The following is a 14474-nucleotide window of genomic DNA, read 5'->3' on the forward strand; positions in this document are numbered from 1 at the left end:
TTAAATCTACAATTTTATTGAATTATTATTGTCTAAGGAGCACTGGACCTCAACGAGTTTTGCATAATCATGTGCTTGATATTCATTGACGTATGTTAACACGTCACCGAATCATTACCGATCAAGAAGCCAGCTGTTGTTTGCCTTATTAGTAGATTCTCGGTGTTTGTTGTGTTATTTGTTGTAGTAACGGGTAAGCTTTCTTTGTGTTGAAACACGAAGAATGCATTTTTTACTTTGGCGTGGAAAAATAGTCGAGGAAGAAAATAAATGAACACTTTCGAATAGCAGAGTTAAGTGATATTTTTAGGAAAATCTTTCTTTTTGAAAATAAAATAAATCGGCCTTGTCGAAATCTTAATGTAGTAACGCTTAATAAAAAAGGGTACACATATTAACCCTTCATGCGAGAAATTTTTTTTCTGTATTGCATATCAAAGACAAATTTCGCTTTGCACCAGCCACAAAATTCTCATGGTAATCCATTTATTTGTTTTGTTTTGCAAAACGATTGCCCAGATGATTTGCACTTGATTGCAGTAACATGTAGTTGAAAGTGATCCGATTTGGTAACAGATATCTAGAAATTTGCTTATTTCACTGCGGTTTACAAGATAAAAGGAGCAAACAAAGCAGGCTTCTCTGGTTATGAATAACTCACATTTGTCACGTGACTAATGTTCTTCAATAAAAGAACGAGGTTAAATGCGTTTTTGTCTTTCTTTAAGAGCAATTAATGCAGCGTTAGGCTCCAAAAAAATTACACTGTCCTGTGAGATCTGGGATGAAGATCACAACGAAGTCAGTGAGTGAGTGTCAGTAAAATAAATCTAAAGTTGCTATTTTGCGGTTAAACGTCAGCAGTAGGTTGCAACTTACATACTGTACTACACGACATCAATAACAACAGAAAACAAATGTAAAAGAGCTATCTTTTTCAAAATATATTTTTTTTACCAGAACCACTATCTTGTAATTTCGAACTACGCGACAAAAGAAATGGAACTCAGCAAAACAAGCACTGGATTTTCGAGGGTACAGTATTTCGCTACATTTTGTTTTCAAAACTTTAAGGAATGTAACGCTCTGCTGAAGGTGTAACTTTAAATCGCCCACGCAAAATTACTCCAGAAAATGCAAGAAAGTGCTGAGCCACAATAATAGATGCTTTCATTTAATAATAACCCGCATTCAGAACAAAATCAGTCACCTTATATGACTTTACATTTTTCTTTAATAACAACTTGAATACGCAATTCATGGCTGAGTTGGCTCTAGACGTTTCTCTGGTACGTAAAATGGAGATGAGTTAGCTAAAACCAACGGCAGGAGATCAGTTGTAAGCATAATTTGAATTTTGTTATTAATTTTACTGGTTATATTATCTGCTTTTTGTGGTTACTAGATAAGAGTAGAATATCTTCTATAGAGATCTATGAGAGAAATTGGGAGTAATCCAGTTATTATATTTTACTATGAATATCGAGATACGCTAATATAGTAACAGTTACATAGCTTTTGGCTTTTTCTGCCCGTTTCATAATTTCAGAGATCAGTCAACAGCGAAAAGGCTGTGAATAAATTTGCAATTGAACGTTGTGCAGCCTGGTGACTTGTCGGTATTAGAAAAAACACTGGACATGCAGGAATGAAGTGGATATTAGGAAACTGTTCATAAGAAACAAAGAAAGTTGATTTAGCGCGCCATGAGGTCTGAAGATGCAAATGATAACATTCTTTTTGGCAATTTGTTTGGTTCGACTTCAACTAAATGAAGTGCTGTCTGTCTTATTATCAATTTACATCATTTCGAATGTTCTTTTGATATTCTTATTCGGCTGCGTAATAATCATAGATAACTGTCGGTCTGCTTGTTGCCAGGATAGAGTCCGGGTTTTATTTTGTCTTAACCTTTTCTCTGTAATATCAGTAATCGTTTAAATAATAAGGCTATGTTCCCTCTTTTTGCCATAGTTCAAGTGTGTCTTAGTACACCAAAACGATAACATGATCTTAAACAATGAACGTGATACATTTTGATACAAATCGTCGCTGTCTTCCTATCCGTTGCTAAAACTAAATGCATGACTTCTTTGGGTTTCACTGAATTAGAACTTCATGCACGAAGAAACGTTCAGTTACTCTCAGATCGCATGAGGTCCGATCTACATGTCGTGTTTTGGCTGAAGTTTGCTATTGTATTATTGTTTCGGTCGTGATGTATAAGACATCTTCTGGCCCATGTTTCGTTAAACGTTACCACAGGAAAATAAATGCAACTCGTTCTTAATGTTCCCGCATCATTTATCTCAAGTCTCCGGTTTTTACACCGTTTTACAGTATTCCTTTCCAGTCCAGTCGTAACTTGGTATCATGGCCCTTTGGGAACGAACTTCTAAGTCAAGTTGTTGAATAGGCTGTTTTTACGAAAAAATCACGTACTTTAAGCCTGGCTTTGAGCTCTTGCACAGGTTTCTTACTCTTATCGTGTTCATTGGAGTTGTTAAGCGGTTTTGGGTAATGTTCAATTTTATTATTAAGGATGTCATTTTAATGACATCCTTAATAAAGAAACTTAAAAGTTTCTTTGACATTACTTGCACACGTAAATGATCCCTAAATATTACGAGCAGTGCGAAATATCGCAAAGGTTTTAAAGAACGTACAAGCAATTGTCGGAATCCTGGCAGACTTGACTTCTAACATTTCAATTTTTCAGTTCACAAACAATAGAATGCCTGCCTCCGTGTCTCAACAGCTTACCATTTGCCAGTGCCATTATTGAGATGATCAAATTCACACTGAATTAAATCATCACGGTCTTCAGCCAGAAATCGTCTTTTCGTTCAGTTCTTTTCATAATTTCTTTCACCAATAAAGATTGCATTATATTGTGCATTCAGTGAACTAGTTTGAAGACTGATGATCATTGAGAACAAAATGTCGTATTTTGTTGAAACTCAGCCAGTCACGCCCGATCAAAGCCAGTCCGTTGACCTAGCACTGTTGACCTAGCACTGTTCACACAAGGTGCTTATAAAAAGCAATTCATTTTCAAGCTTTTTTGAGAAAAGTTTATTCTTAATCGCATGTACATCAAATTCCCGCATTCTTAGATTCTTTTAGGCTTTGGTTATCATGCAGGTTTTTAATCAGTATTAATAGAACCTAATAAGTCTGAGCTGACCCACGTTGTCAGTACTGTGGCCAGTGAAAGTGGCTCGTATTCTGACTCATATTTACAAATCGGTACAGAGAGGAGAGCTCTGAAGTTTTCAAAGGGATCGGATCTTTTGGACAAACATGACCTTTGTTCTTAACATTTCCTGTTAAGTAATGGCTATCTTTGGAAACAACTCGACGTCTTCCCTTTGCACGTCGATTGGCAAACCAAACCTGTAAAATACAAGAAGAAAACTGTATTAGAGCAATTCTGACGATAACAGTGAAGGGAGTGAAGGGTACCGAGAGAAGTACAATTTTTAAATGCCTTTATTTTATTTTGTTACCTGTATTCTAGACTCATCAATGGTCAATTTGCAAGCCAGTTCTACTCTTCGCTGAATTCCAGGGTAAGGATTTTTCTGGAACTCCCTTTCAAGCTCAAGGCTCTGAACACGGTTAAACTTCGTTCGTTCTCTTCGTTGAGGTCGAGGTTGATCCTCGTCCGAACACAATTTTCTAGCCAGCAGTGGTGAACTTCTGTCATCACAGGTGTTTTCATTAAAACGATCTAAATTTGAAAGAAATAAACGCTATTTCAAAAGACGGTATAATCAGTGACACATCCTATTACATATCAACTACAGCACTGGGGTTAGAAGTTTTACTAGAAATTTGAAGTATCCTCGATTGGTACAACAGCAAACAAAACTGATAAAAGATACAAATAAATACAGTCACCACTAAAGCCATTTAAAGTTGCACTTTTTTCTGATAGTTCCGTACTTTGACACCTATTTGATTACAAGTTCAATTCCACCAAATTAAAATGCCGAGCATTGACCAACGCCTTTAGTTTTTAAGCTAACGAAAAGTAACTATCGGTTTCCGTGCGATTTCGCTAATATATGACTGTTCAGATAAAGGTTGCCATGTCTCTGACAACAACAATTATACTTGTAGCATGAAGGCTTTTATCTGTGTTAACAAGAGAGCTTGAATTTACATAATTTGTACCATCTTAAAACAGTCAAACTACCCTTAGTTCTGAAGAAAATTGCTAGCTAGCGACGATCAATCGACATACAACAAGTGTCCTTCACACGTTTTCAAAACTACAGCAGGCTTTCGAACTATAATTTAAAACGATTCTTTAATTAAAATATAGAATTTATTCCACAAAAAAAAAACTGGTGTATTTCTTTTCTCGACATCTTTCGTTTCGATGGAAACCAAGAATTATATTGAAAGCGAAAAGTAAGAGAAGTCAAAGTTTTGGTTTTCATGGCAACTTTTGTTTATAGCTCGACAAACAACAGAATAGTAAAGGTTGTTATATCAGTGAGCTTATGATTACTTCTGGAGGCATCTTAAGGAAACAATATTAAAAGATTTAGCTCAGTATTGGGCTACAAAAAAAACAGGGTTTTCTTGAGTTCATTTACCTTAAAAAAATGTCGACTGTTGCTCATTCAGTTCTAAAATTCCAACCAGCACAACTTGAATTTCTATATTTACCTGCATTTAGTGGGTGATTACTGTATTGTGGTTCCTTTGGCTGTTGGTTAATGTCTTTATCACTTTTAATATTTAATATACTTGCGATGGAAAATGGAGAAGACTGATTTGCTGTCTCGCATTTATTAAGTCCTTTTGTGCCAAATTCTTTCTTTTCAATTGCTTCGTTAATAATTTTGGTTTTGACTAGACGACTTATGGAACTAAGAGACGGGACTTCTTCCATAGTGCAAACGTTGTCTCGTAGTAGGTGCTCTCTCAACTCCCAACAAAATGCTCCTGGGTCCGCTTTTCTGTACTGATCAATTTTTTTCTCAATTTCCGCAGTGATGACCCTCGGCCGTCCCGCATTTTGCGCAGGATCCAGATTTCCGGTTTCTTGGTATTTGGACAGGAGTTTGCTGATGCAGCCATGCGTGACCTTGAGTTGTCGACTGATATCACACTGACGAAGACCAAGACATGAAAGATTGATAATGCGCGACCGTAGCTCCTGGGAAAGCGGCTTTCCACTTACGTACATGCCTCCGAGTTGGTTACGTCTGCCATCACCTATGTCAAATACGTTACAATCACATAAGTGTTATTTTACTTACAACTTCTTATCATAGTGTAGCTTGTTCTGGGTTTAAGATAGGGGTCAAAAAGTAAAAGAAAAAAGTAAAACTAAACAGAACAAAGGCAGCAAAAAAATACACCTCAGATTTTGGAATTAACAGGCTAAACTCTAAATTAAATTATTTACTACTTACAATATATTTATACTAAGTTTTCTTCCCGATTTTCAGACGCGACAGCAAAAATCACCCTGAATTAAGCCATTCTTCTCTCAAGTAACAAAGAAGCTTTTGGATGAGTAATGGACCTTTATCAGTCAATGTCTGCGGTGCAGGCGTATTTTAGCGAGCGAGCGCATTCTGACTTGAGCGAGCACCATCTTGGATTCGAAATTGGGAGAGGCTTGGGGAGAGAAGAAAAAAGTGTCCTAGGGAGTAGGAGTGAGGCTGAATATGCAAACAAAAATATTCAACGCTCGCCCATCAAAAACGCCTGCATTCAAGGCTACCTTTAACAAGACTGGTTACTCTCTTCCCCTATCTTTTATCCAACTAACGGTTTTAACGTTAGATCAACGTAAAAACTTTCCTTTTCACCACAGGACGCTTTGTTTAAATTGTCTTGTGGAGAAAGCATGTAAATGGTGAGATACACGCTAGCAAAACTTGTTTTGAAAATTAAAACTACAGGTGACTGATTGAGATCGTTTTCTGCTTCGATTTCTAGCATGACCCAATTGTAACTTATTATGATAAATCATTATTTCAATATACTTTCAACAATTCAAGCCATGGATTTTAAACCTGATTTCATGTATCAGTTCAGTGTTGAAAAAATTGGTATTGCTTTGTTTCTTTCGGAATGGACCGTGTGCCATACGGTACCTGTCCAGGTAACTCGCCTCGCTCGTCCGCACTCGAACATTTAGAACATGCTTTCATGGAAATATTTTGTGAGTTAACTTCTATAATTTACTTCCGTATCTTTACAATAAAGAAGTTAGAGCTCCTTCTTGCATCATAAAAAAACCTAAGCCTTTTAGTATCAAAAGAAACATCCTCAGAAAATCAGTAGATTGATTTCTTACAGTGGTTTTTTTTCTCTATGTTTGTATTTAAACTGAACAGAGGTCTTGAACATTAATAGTAGCTGGATATGTACAGTGTAAATAATGTGATTATGTTTGTGCACAGTGCATTTTCTTCGTAAAAGAGGAGTAGTTAGTGCAACATTTATTCACCACTGTTTAGTGTTAAAAAGACAAACGTTTGAGTGTGTTTTATCAAATAAAATCATAGTGTTAAATATGGTGTTAATTTTTAATCTAGTTTTGGGAAGCCCCTAAAAAAAACTAGAAGAATTTTAATTTCAGTTGCTAATTGTCGATCGGATATAGCAAAGGGTTAACTGAAACTCAAATTAGCCGTCCAGAAATCAGCCTTTGTTCCCTCTTAATTTTTAAACTCGCCAGGGACAGAAGTTAAGTATTTACTTCAGTTTAGCTTCACCTAGAAAATGTAATGAAACGTAAGAAGTAATTACCAGCTGTGTGAAAATCATCCATGTCTTGAGAGATAAAATTCTCTGGCAGTTGTAACAGTTTGTCCTGGCTGCAGTGTTCTCTGTTGGCGAATGAAAGGATTTCTCGATGTTGCACGAGCTTGTGTCTTTGATTGCCGCGTGCGCCGGTTTCATTTACCCGACACATTCTACCCAACAATAGGAGCACCTCGCTATTGTTTACGGCTCCTGTAAAGGAACGTGTGCCAACCACCCACAAAAAAAACAACAAAGGCTACATAACAAGGAGAACGTTTAGTGAACCGTTCAAGCATAAGTGTGAGCCACTTTTGCTCTGATCTTGGGAACACCTACATTTGTCCACGAATATCACCTTGCCTATTTTTGCAATGCGAGGTTCTTTCAGTCCCTGAACGTCACACTCGTCACACTAACATATTTCATTGAACAAACGATAAATGAGAGGTCTTAAAGTGCATGGTGCCATCATTATCAAATAAACCTCCATGTGTTTGTTGATGAAGTGAAACTAATTTAGAAGGATTCAAGAATGAACTTAAAAGTGAAAATTAATGTTCGGATACTAGTGGTAAACGAACGGGGAGTTAAGATGTCTTGAAGTTCAACCTGATAATAAGTAAAATTGTATAATTGTCTTAGTTTAAAAGAGTTCCGTTGGTAATTCGCAAAAAAAAAATCTTATAAAGTGGTAGAGTTTACTTATTTCGCTGAAATAGGGATAGTTTTTAAAGGACGTTTGTTAGTGATAATGGATAACTTTTACTGAGGCAAACGGTTTTAAAGAAAATATCATTAAACGGTTATATAAAATAGTTACAATCAGTCGTTTCTTAAGGAATTAAAAACAAAACAATAATGTTTTTCAAATATCTTTTTGTTTTGTCGTGCATTCAACAGGTGTCCCTTTCCGTAGTAACTGTAGAACGTGATATGAACAGTTTGCCAAATTTCGTAATACCGATGCATGGGGGCGCTTATAGTCAATTCCTGACAAAGCTTTTTTTGTATGTCTCTGCCATCCGGCATGCTCTCGAACATGCCTTAGAAAAAAGTTAGTCACTCAATCCTTTAAGTGTAAAAAAATAGTAACATATAAACAAAATAGTAACACACAAAGCAAAGAACAACATGGAAAAGGTAGCCTCGAAGTCATTAAGGAAAGTAAATATGTTCTTGTAGATGGGGCGTCAACCCAATTCAATTCGGTGTCCTTTGGAGTGGATTTTAAACATTGATGCGTCTTTCAATTCGCTTTTCTAGTGACATAGCACTGAACACTTAACACTTCCCGTTCTTCGCATAAGGAACATATCTCTTAATTCCGTTCAAGAAGCCACTCCTAAAGAAAGACCAACTGACAACTCATTTTTACAATGTATCAAGAGTCCCCCCTTAGCTGATATTATTACAGTGCTTTTATGGCCGGTAGACCTCCTTAAGGGCTAACTTGGAAAATGCAGTCACTCTCCATCCTAGCTCGGTGACACTTATAAGGTAAACTTTGTAGACCGCATTAATGTTAACCGATATAAGGTGACGTTCTCTTGCAGTTCTAACTCTAGTGACCGACTAAATATTAGCAGCAGTTCTTATTACAGTATCTGTAATGCCGGAAGAGATGCACACTTGAACTCTCATCTAAGTACAGAGTGGCAGTCCGTTAAATGACCATCACAAAGCGAAAAACCTCTAAGAGGGAATGACGAATTAAAAATAAACACAAATGGTTCGATTTATAGGTGCACGTTGTAAAGTACTGAAGCGCAAAAACGTAAGCTTGATTCGCTTCTTAACGATGGGCTAATAAAATTTCACAACAGGTGACACCACTCCTTTACAAAACGGGTTTCACACAATCCAACATTTTTTTCGAAGTCGAATTAGTGGAGACGCTACTGCTTACAATCTGGACTTTGTTATAGAACAAGTGTGATAATAAGAAAACCAAAGTATAGATTTATATGATCCTTCACGTTTTATTTTAATCACGTGTCTACAGGCGTGGGCCGCACTGCTTGACATTTAACGTTTTTAGGATTGAGTCACGTTCATTCACTGAACCTTAAAATCTTATTTGTTAATTACACTGAACAGGTTCCTATTCGAACCTGCCTTCCTTTCATCTTCAACATTAAAGAGGTGAAGGGACACATTAAACGTTGTTTTTTTTTACAAAGACTAAAAAAAATTAAGAAACAAAAACACTTTTCAACCTGTAGGCCAAAATGTCTGGGGACTTTAAAACAATGAAGGACAATTTTGACATAACGAGTTTATTGGAAAAATACTCGACCACTCTGAAAAGAGGCCATGCATCATTTAAGAAAGTCGAGATTAACTTAAGTCAACTTCAAATCTGATATCTTTTCAATTCTTTTATCTTTTATTGCGGTTGAATGAATATACAAAAAGGGAGCACAACTAAGCTATGAAAACAAGCAAAATAATACTTGACTTTGGTTTAAAACTCTTTTAGTTTAAACACATTTTCAGGTAGTTCACTTATTTTACATGGCTCTGTTGATATAGACGCCTTTTTGCTGACTGCGACTAATTTCAGTACCGTCCTTTTTGTAACAGGATCAATAGCGAAAAGTCTGAAAAAGCCATTGACAAAAGTACTGTTATCATAATGACTAAGGTTCAAAGTAGTAAATAGTTTTTTATCTTACGAAACAAATCAGTTGCTGCTTTACATAGCAAAGCTTTTTATGCTCCTGACAACGCAAAAGAAGGTAAATGCTGTCATCACAAAATGACAATATGACCACCCGATGATTCTCTTGTTTAGCAACATAAAAAGCGCATAAGCTTTATTTCTCGCTTAATGAAACTGATGAACACACAAAGGCATGGTCTTCATACGTTTTTATGTAGGCATGCAGGAGTGCACGAAGGTTTTTAAAATCTAGTTCGAAGTTAAGAGAGAAAGCTTATTTAAAGAAGCAAAATAAATCAAACTGACGGACCTTAATTTTTTGAACGAAGACTTATGTGAGGATACAAACGATTTAAGTCACGTAGTCGTTAAGTCAACTGACGAATTCTTAGTTGTTGCAGTTTACATTTTACCAGCTACGCCATAAAAGAGTAAAAAAAAACTAGGTAGCCCAGGTAGCCCAATATTTCACGAGAGTTTCAAATTTTTTATTATATTTCAGCTAGATTAGATTTTATTGATCTGTCATGTCCAGGTCGTTATGAAATCCAGCAATAACACCTGTAGCCAAAACACAACTTTAACACTTTACATTGATAACATCTCTGCAGTCGGCTTATAGCAACTATTGCATTACATCTTACAGTGGACGTATAGCTATTTTACCTGTCTTTATACCTTTCCAGCAAAGAGCTATTATCTGCTTTCCGACAGGACTGTGGCTGCCAGACACATGCCCATATTAAATATGACAGTTTAGTATTTCGAAGTATTGATCGCATATAAGAAAAGCGATATCAGTTTTGATTTAATTACTGCTTATACTACGACCAAACTAATTATAAGTTGCCGATAAGCCCGGTTGTTCGATATGTTAAGTTATTTTTTCCTCGGACTAGGTTCGAGCAGGTAGTTAATAAAAGTTACAATCCCGATCACAATTATGAGTCGCAAAAAAGCAACACATGCCGGCACTTATAAACGAGCTGGTGAATGTGAAAAGCGTGCAGTGCGCTTTTTAAAATCAGCAAGATACCGAGGATTAACAGACACAATGACTTTTGGCAGCAGGTTTTCGCACTTTTGAACACGCGTAGAAGTGGAGGCAGCTGTGAAATGCCAACCTGTAAAAGGTTATTCATTTACAACAAACAAAGCTTTATCCAGAGGAAATGAACGGGCGGCTACATTGCAAACATTGGTCCTCATTGTTGGGTTAAGTTTCTGTGTAACACGATAAAAGTATTCATTAATGACGTAACTCAAGAAACTGCGTAACTCTTTCGATTATTCATTATTCGAGGATAGCAATGTGCTAGATATGAATAGTGTTAAGCCAAATAAAGGAATCACTGAGTTTTTCACTTCAAGTTAATCTCCCATCACCGGGTACAATGTGAGGAATCTCAAATTAAATTGAGATATGTTTTTGTTCGTTCTATAAAGAGTACACCAACTCATATGTATGCTATAAACTCATGAAGCAAGTGGGCTTTGTGTAAGTGCAGTGTAATTATGGTTAGCTGTCTTGGAAATCGTACAAAATGGCTGAATGGATGAACGACTTTATTTACGTGTCAATGTATCTAGCTAGCCGAGGGTAAAAACCATCTGCTGATTTCGCTGTCGTGATTTCCGAACAGTATTTCTTTGGAGTACCCCAGAGAACGATTTGGAGTGAAACACGTTGGTTTTTAAAGAAAGGGCATAGTCAGCAATTTTGACCAATTTCAGCGAAAATTGCAAGTTAATCTCCCATCACCGGGTATAATGTGAGGAATCTCAAATTCAATTGAGATATGTTTATGTTCGTTCTATAAAGGAAATCACGTTCGGAAATCACGACGGCGAAATCAGCATAGGGTTTTTACCCTCGGCTGGAGCAACTGTCGAGCACCTTTTTCAAAGAATCGAACATTTTCAATCGATTTCTCAACATCGAGGCTACTTAGTCATTGGACTATTTCTCTGTCCCAGTTTGAAAAGGTGAGCGGCTCAACGTCATAAATTTAGCGTAAAGAAAGGCGAGCCGGGTTCTTTTAAGACCCTTGTGTTTGAAATTTCAATTAAATCGAAATGGTTTCTAAAACAGCTTTGAAGCTTGTCTTTTTATTAACTCGCCAGATTGAATTGCATCTTACATTTGAAATGTAACACACGCTGCATTCCTAGAATATCGACTGATCTTGGAATTGGAATTGTTTACACTGGAATGCAGCAAACCCGGGGCAGCCAGCAAAGCCCCTACATATCCTCAAGGCAAAATGGATTCCGTTCTTTGTTTCAGCAACGGTGTTTGTTTTCATTTCGTATTTTCCCGTTGTTTTCTATCCGTTGTTTGTTGGGGGGGGGGGGGGGGGGGGTTATATGACGCACTAAAAGAATGTCTGAGTGGGAGGCTACGTCTAGAGATGTTTGTTTATTGTTTCCCTCCAAAATAATTGATAAGCCCATTAACGCTCAGGGGGAAACTCTAGGCCCAGGCCATCACTTCTTTCAAAGTGAGCATCTCCATTTCCTCCCCTTCTTTCATTAGCTGTTCCACAATATTGAATTTCTACGTCGAGAACATTTTGTGTACAATTTTTACGCCGTCCCGAGAACCTTTGGTTCAATATTTTTACTAACTCATCCCCAATCGTCTCCCAAGCGCGAGGGTTGATGGGAAGAAGTAAAGTAGGAAGTCTCGTATTTCCCTCTCTTGTCATTTTTGTGTCCCCGAATATTGCCCAGTCTCCCTGGAATCTTCCCTTTACGAGGATGAAAAAGACAATTTGTTAATAATGCTAGCCCTGGGATAAAGAGGAGGGAAGCTACAGTCCGTAAGACCGTCATGATCTCGCAATTTCAAAGCAGTCAATTTATATTTTTGTCAGCGTTGTTTTGATAAGGCTTCGAATGCGCAGTGATGATCCGCCTGCTAACGGCGCGGTGATTGCCTTGCCTTGTTGTGAGGTCTGGGTAAGATTATCGGGATATCCTGTGGGCTACACTGAGGACAAAAATAAAGTATTAATATTGTTTACGGTTCCTTCATGTTAAGTGTACATGGCAATAAGAGTTAACCAGTTGATAAAGTCACGATACCAGGCTTTAACTTGTTTATGGACAGCTCAGTACATAATCAGTAAGTTGTTTCAAGGGAACTACAAGAGTTCTGTGTCTGATAAAAATACAAGTATATAAGGACATGTTATCTATAAGAAGATGGCACATAAAAAAAAATAATAAATCGTCTTACATGTAGCGGCTTTTTGAAGGGATTTATTCGATAGAAAGGATATTATAGCATGTTATGCAAACAGGCGACACAATGTGAAATCAGTTTGCTTAAAGTAAAAAGTATCTAATTTTTTTAACTTCTTCAGGTGTACGTCAAACCGATTAGATAGCCCGCATTGGAAGTGTCCACACTATCCCCGTCTTTTTCTCTCTATCAAATCACAACCCCTAATTTGCATATTTGGTTTGATTTGATCGTCGATTACTTTTGGTAAATAAGCGCAACTTCAAGGCTCTATAACGACAGATTACGCTCTTTCAGGATCATTGTAGTGATAAACACTTGTCAAAAAGTTTATTTATATAGTCTTTTCGACGAAGAGGTCGAAAAATTCGTTTTATTAGCACTTTAACTACCACGACTAAGACGGGAAACAAAGATGGTTTAGTTGTATACCTTTTGTGAAATCCGTCAGTATCTTCAGGGGTCATTTGTATTGAATTCTTAAACGTGCTTCTGCTTTAAATTTAAAAAGATAACATTTTGTAAAGCATATGGAACACACATGTTTGCTTTGTTGAATGAAACATGGTTTGCTCAGTAACCGAACATCAGGATCTATTAATTAATAGCTGTCCTGATACTACCTACAGTAAATAGCCCAAAGACCTTTTAATTATGGGTGTGGAAAACCCTTCTCTTTCAACTAATGGCCAAGGAAATTTTTCAAATCATTTTGAAGTAAAATAATCGAAATGGTGGCCATGCATCTAAAATGATTTACACTGAACCATTTAATACATCTCTTACAAGTAACTGCACAATCAGTACCATCATAGTGTATACAGTCATGATCATTTGAACACAGAGCATCTATCAGATTTTTCATGACATGTCACCACATGCCAACCAGTTGCTAACTGCTACCCAGGAGACATGCAATTCTTGCCTAAAAGGTTGCCCAAAATAAAACTGAACACCTATCTAGCAGCTTATTGAACACAACAGTACATGAGAGGTAATGAAGAGAATTTTGTGAAAAAAAGAGAAAAAATTAATAACTCACTGCCTCCTGTTAGTTAACTTCAATTTACACGGGTAAAGGTCATTTTTTGCACAAAAGATATCCTATATTTCATGAATGCTTTTAGGTTTAAATTTTAGGTATTATTTTACTTTTAAAACTTCCATCTTTTTTAAGCAAATGTTTAATGAACAAAACACTGCACGACAGGGATTCCGAAGCACTTTGATTATTCAAAATCAAAAACAAAGAACTTCTATAAGAATAAAAAAGCATTCAATTAAATCCTCAATTTTAACTGTATTTTTGACCAAATCTTGACATAATTTTCTTATTGATAATAAACACAAAAACTTCCTTTAACTTCCTTTGGCCAGTATTTTAATGATGATTATAAAGTATATTAAAATAATACAGATTCATGAAAAACAAATGAAGTGGATACTAGCATACTCTGAAGTGAGTGTTGTTCACTACTCTCTTCTGTTTCTATATTTCTACCTCTCACCTAAAACGCTAATACATAACTTATTGAAAGATGCGCTTTTGTGTACATATATTGCTAAAAAGGCAATTATACTCATACTTCATATGTGTCAATTGTTCACAATAGTCTTTTGTTAGCTAAAATTGAAAATGGCTATAATTGGAATAGATATAATTTGTTAGTTTCTTATTATCTATAAGGACGTCTTGGGAATGTTGGAAGTTTTAATCGAGTTCTTCACGGCTTACTTTCAGTTACCTAGTCACCGCACCGTATAACATAAATTGCTTGAAAAAATGAT

The 14474-nt window shown here is 36.5% G+C and overlaps 1 long non-coding RNA gene across 3 annotated transcripts; it reads left to right on the forward strand.

Annotated features, from left to right (window-relative positions):
* Window positions 1-727: 727 nt before the first annotated feature.
* On the forward strand, window positions 728-6456 carry LOC144658320 (uncharacterized). 3 transcript variants are annotated; one of them, XR_013571665.1, is made up of 4 exons: window positions 728-809; window positions 961-1339; window positions 3521-3572; window positions 5008-6456. It is a non-coding gene; the product is annotated as an uncharacterized LOC144658320 (long non-coding RNA). The 3 variants fall into 3 exon arrangements; XR_013571664.1 differs by having other exon boundaries at window positions 728-805; window positions 961-1035; XR_013571666.1 differs by lacking the exon at window positions 3521-3572.
* The last annotated feature ends 8018 nt before the right edge of the window (window positions 6457-14474 follow it).

The sequence above is a fragment of the Oculina patagonica genome, chromosome 1 (assembly GCF_052425735.1).
Source record: "Oculina patagonica isolate OP01 chromosome 1, crgOcupat, whole genome shotgun sequence".
Classification (NCBI taxonomy): domain Eukaryota; kingdom Metazoa; phylum Cnidaria; class Anthozoa; order Scleractinia; family Oculinidae; genus Oculina; species Oculina patagonica.